We start from the raw sequence: 5876 nt of genomic DNA on the forward strand, positions 1-5876 counted from the left end.
TTTTTTAAAAAAAATATTTTGCTTTAAAAAAAAAAATTTAAGATGAAAAAGTCAATTTTTGCTGACACCTGTCAGTTGGCACTGTAGCTGGAACAGTGCCATTCCAGCTACAGTGCCGGCCCTGGCTGGGGGCAAACGAAGCCACTCTGTACTGCACCACTCACCTCCTCCATCCCAAAACTGACATGGTTTTTGGATTGGTTTCTTCAAAGCTGGATCTCCTTTCCTACACTAGTTCCGGCCTCTTACATGTTAGTCCACCTTCCAACTCCTAGTTGTCATCCTCCGATCATCCATGTCCTACTCAAGCGTTGAGGTGCCTACGCGTGAATCTTACGCGCTAGTCAAATTCCTTCTTTTGCCTTTTCCCCCACCTATTTTTTCGCTGATGTTGCTGTTTGTTGATCTTTTTGTTTTTACCTTTTTTCCAATGTAAATATGTTGTTTTATTGTCTTTGTATTTCTGCTATTTGTTTTATTTTATGTATTGTATGTTGTTTTTCTTGATTTTTGTGGGTTTTAGTTTCTCTGTAATATTGTGGTTTGTATTTGTTGTGGAGGCTTGTACTACCAGAAATAGTACTCTCCCTTTATTGGGTCCAATTTTGGATTTTGACAATGTCTTTCCCACTTCAGCTTCCTTTTTGTAATTGTTGCAGTTTCATAGTTCAGTTAAGTTAAAGGGATCTTTTGAGGTTCGTCCACCTTTAAGTAAGATTGAGGGGCCTCTTGAGATTCGTGTCCTCATCTATGCTTTTTTTTGCTTTAGTAATCGCTTTATGCGGCCTCTCAAAAAACACCATGTCGTTCGTATGGCCTATTTTGTATTTTTGTTGTTGTATTTTTGTACTGTTATTTTTGTTTTTCGGTCCATTGTTCGGAACCCACCCATTTTTCAGCATATTGATTCGGTGTAACCCATTTTCAATTTGATTAGAAAAAATAAAAAAATAAAAAAATAATACCGAACCTTATACATTTTTCCAAACTAAAAGTCTAATTTTAAAGCGTTTTTTGTCTTTTGCCTTTTGTTTTTTTTTTTTCACGTCCCATTATCATTTCCAAAACTGAAGCCTAAGAGCATGTACTTTTACAAATTGCAGCCGAGTCCTGCAAAATTTACAATTGAAACAAAAACAACATTTTCAATTGATGAGACCAATTTGATCATCAAGCCAATAGCAGCTTCCAACCTAAAAGGTTTGGCTGGAATTTTAATTTAGAAATATCCTATGAAAGTACATTAATATTACTAAGAGAATGGTTGAAATTGCATTGAAAAATAGAATTTTTAAAGTCAAAAATAGTTTTTTTTTTTTTTTTTTCTCAATACTATGTTTCGACAATTTTTAGAATAAAAAAGTTAAAAAAGTGCTTTTGATATTTTATACCAAATATGTCAATTTTTTGTTTGGCACAACTTTTTAGGTATTAAAAATACTTTATAAGTTAGCTGAGCATTCCCATAAAAACTATATATTCTTTAGTTAAAATTTGGCTAAAAAATTCACATTTTAGTTTAACTGATCAACTTAAAAATAGTTGTATAAAAATAGAAAAATGTGTATTTTGAACAGCTAAAATAGTCATCATTGCTAAAGACAATGTCCCCTCAAACTTTCAATTAGGATAATGTTTCGTCCAAACTACTAAATATGGTCAATGTTGATTCAAATTCCAGACTTAAAAAACAAGAAGAAGATGAACTAAAAGGCAGCATATGCATATAGTCAAACGGCCCATAGAAACGAATACATTCTTTGGTATGGATAATAGTCAGTTTTTGGATATGACTAACAATTATAAATTGGTTGTTAATTTGAATTATGTATTTTATGTGCTTTAAACACATTGAAAACTTTGTCTCCACTTGGCTCTGCAACCATTAAGATAAGAGTAGATGAGATAAGCTAAGGTTGATTTATTATTTTAATATCTCCAACTTGTTTTTTTTAATTTCTTTGCAAATGATTACAATAAATAATATTTTTCTGAATTGAATAATTTGGCTCGAGTTTAATCATAAGTAAAAAGCTTGATGAATAAATAATTTTTTTTTTTTTATTAAAAATTTGGCCAAGCATTACATTACATTTGGGAGATACCATTAAAGATGGTCGCAATGTCAAACATGCCCTTGATGAAGAAACTAAAACAATTGCGTGGGTCGGTCTTCGTGGCCATGCCAATTGCCAAATTTCTACGCTCTCCTAATCCCAAAGTTGACTTCAAAGTCTTTTTACCCTTTCTGAGTCGGTCTTTGGGCGATTCCACTACGGGTAAGAAATTCAAAGAAAACGACATTTCATTAAAGTCTTTTCTCTATAATAATAATAAAAAAATACAAAGAACCGACCAAAAACTTTTGCCACTCTTTGCAACCAAAATTACATGAATTTCTTTTTCTTGTCAAACGAAAATAAAATAAATTAGCAAGCAATTGAGGTCAATAAGCAATCTGGGGGAGCAAACTCCTTGCTCTTATCAATCCCCTACATTTAATAGATTTTCATATTATTCCTATATAATTATGGTGATATGGTAAAAAAAAATTAGTCATTGAACTAATGAGGGCTTATAACAAGAAAAATTAATGACTAATTTTTATTGTCACATTACCGTAGGTTTTTTTTTTTTTTTTTACATGTCCGCATAAGAGGATGGAAGGGAATTCGAACTAGTGACCTCCACTTCATTAAGTGTGGTTTCAGCTGATTGAGCTACCTTTTGTGGACGTCACATTACCGTAGTTGTATGACAGTAGTATGAGAGTCTACTAAGTATCATTTCTTATCACGTATTCACCATAAATTCTCTTGTCCAACTTCTTGTACAAGTAATAGTAGAAGGAAAACTTATATATTTTTTTGGGGGGTTTTTAAAAATTAATATGGATTTTAAAATTATTATTGAATCAAAATTTAATAACTATTTATCATAAATTTAATGGTAATTTTAAAAGTTATATTAATTTTGAGAGTACAAAATCGTATATGTGTGGCAAAGGAGTGGACTTGAGAAAGTAGACCGAAACTATAGCAGATTTGATTGATGTGAGGAAAAAAAATAAGAATGTTTTGTATAAAAAAGTGAAAAAATTTGTTTTGTACTGATTTTTTTATTTAAATAATAATAAAAAGTGATTAATGTGATATAAAATGTAAAAATATTGAGATTAATTTTAAGAGAAATTTTTTAAAATTTTAGGTAGGATTAGTGATGTAGATTGGAATTCAAGGCTTATCTTATCTTATCTTTTAGTCTTTTATTAGGTTTCTTTGTTAGTTGTTTATTCTATCTTATCTTTCAGTCTTTATTTGAATTAGATTTCTTTGTTAATCTTTTATTTGGTTTAGTTGTCTTTCGTAGACTTCTAAATTAACTTTATTTCATTGTTATCTTAGGACTAGGAGTCTTGGGCTATAAATATATGCTTATAGCCTTTAACAATTCAGTTTATGATTATTATTGAGTTTGTTTAATAAGAATTACTCAGAGTTGAGTTTCTTTGTGTTTTTCCTTAAACCATAGATAGAATCTATAGTTTTTAAGAAGATTTCTTTGATTCTTGTGATAGTCTCACAATCTTAGAAATATTTATCCCTTCTACTTGCTCTTTTTCTTGTTCACCACAATCCTACGCTGCATCAGTTGGTATCAGAGCTCCAGTTTTCTTTCCATGGCACCGCCAAACACAAGAAGAAGGGGCAACCGCTTTGCACATCTGGAGGACGTGTATGAACGTAAAGAAGCAGTCGGTGAAACACATACGGAGGAGCAGTGGCAACGCATGGTGGATGAGGTGGAGATGCTGCAGAAAAAATTAAAGGCGAATCAAGCGGCGATTCGTTGGCAACGCATGGTGGATGAGCTGGAACTACTACGGAAAGAAATAGAGATCTTCACAACCCGAGTTGACAACCGGGGTAGCCCTAAAGTTCGTCACCATCGAACGAATCAACGCTTTGTGGATGAGGATAATGTGGTTGTCGGTCATAGGGCATATTCTAAAAAACGTAGAGCACGATTTGAGACGGAGATGCCGCGACAAGCCAACTTGACCATTATTCGCGAGCCTCAAATCTATCAACCAAATCCATATTCTATGGAGGAGGAAAGGGAATCTGTAGATGAAGAGTTTCAGGAATCCGAGTTCATTGATGAAGAATTCATATATGAAGATGTTGAAGATCCTTCGCAACGATTTGGAGATTGGGATTCACCACCAACCTATGATGAGGAGCCCGAAGAAGATGACTCATGGGAAGAGGAAAGGCCTACGGAGGAGCACGAAAAAGATGGGTTTTTCCCCATGTTTGGTGGTCTCTATCCAGAAGAAGATGGCCAATTGGAAGAGGAAGGGCCCACAGATGTCATCGCCAATTATGAAGAGGATGGCATCGCCGATTATGAAGAGGTTGAAGAAGACCTTCCAGGTGCATTACCTAATTTTAGTGATGAAGAATTAGGTTATGTTGATTTCCTTGGTGTTGAAGATATTTTAAATTCTCCTAACGAAGATTATGGTGAGTTTTATGCGGATGAGATAAATTATATGTTCACAAGGGAAACAATGATTGACCCATTCTTGAGTATCTTCATGGCACACGGAAGGGAGAAGGAACGAACGAATAGCAAATCTGCAGTATTGCCAAATGGTGTATGGGGCTTTCATGACAACCATCAAAGTATTTCGATGATGAGAAGCGTCACGTTTATTTTGGGGTGTTGCCTTGTTGTGATCTTAAGGAACAAAGAATGGAACGAGTTAACAGGACACCCGAAGGACCGTGGAAAAGACAGTCTGAATTCGAGGGCGAATTCTCTCCAACCTCGGGAGGATGATGTAGATTGGAATTCAAGGCTTATCTTATCTTATCTTATCTTATCTTTTAGTCTTTTATTAGGTTTCTTTGTTAGTTGTTTATTCTATCTTATCTTTCAGTCTTTATTTGAATTAGATTTCTTTGTTAGTCTTTTATTTGGTTTAGTTGTCTTTCGTAGACTTCTAAATTAACTTTATTTCATTGTTATCTTAGGACTAGGAGTCTTGGGCTATAAATATATGCTTATAGCCTTTAACAATTCAGTTTATGATTATTATTGAGTTTGTTTAATAAGAATTACTTAGAGTTGAGTTTCTTTGTGTTTTTCCTTAAACCATAGATAGAATCTATAGTTTTTAAGAAGATTTCTTTGATTCTTGTGATAGTCTCACAATCTTAGAAATATTTATCCCTTCTACTTGCTGTTTTTCTTGTTCACCACAATCCTACGCTGCATCAATTAGTCTACTCCTTTGCCAAACACACATTTAATACTAATACTAGTTAATCCACGTGGGTTCAATTAATGGGCATACTCATTTCAGTACATTCCCCAACTAACCAATAAACTCAAGTTTAAAACTCGGTTACCTAATTAGTCCTTTTTTTCTCTCATTTTTTTTTTAAAAAAAAAATTCTTTCTCATATTCTCACAACAAATAAAAATTAAAAAAAAAAAAAAATTCAAATCAATTCTTTAGGCTTGATAAAGCTTAAAAAAGAAGAAGAAGGAATTTATAGGTTAAAAAAAATGGTTAAATACCAAATACTATCCTGGGGTTTAGTAACTTTATTTTTATCCTCCTGGGGTTTCATTTTTATCACATGACCCCTGGGGTTTTGATAAAGGATCAAATTCGTCCATCCGTTAGTTGACCGTTAGAACTGACACGTGGATCAATCAGATGTTGACACGTAGCACCTATTTAATTTTTTATTTTTTTAAAAAAAAGAAAAGAAAAAAAATTGGGGGTGGCTCCTTTGGCCAAGGGGGTGGCCGAGCCACCCCCAATTTTTTTTTTTTAATTTTAAAAAAAAATTAAATAGGTG

This window comes from Corylus avellana, chromosome ca1 (genome assembly GCF_901000735.1).
Source record: "Corylus avellana chromosome ca1, CavTom2PMs-1.0".
Classification (NCBI taxonomy): Eukaryota; Viridiplantae; Streptophyta; class Magnoliopsida; order Fagales; family Betulaceae; genus Corylus; species Corylus avellana.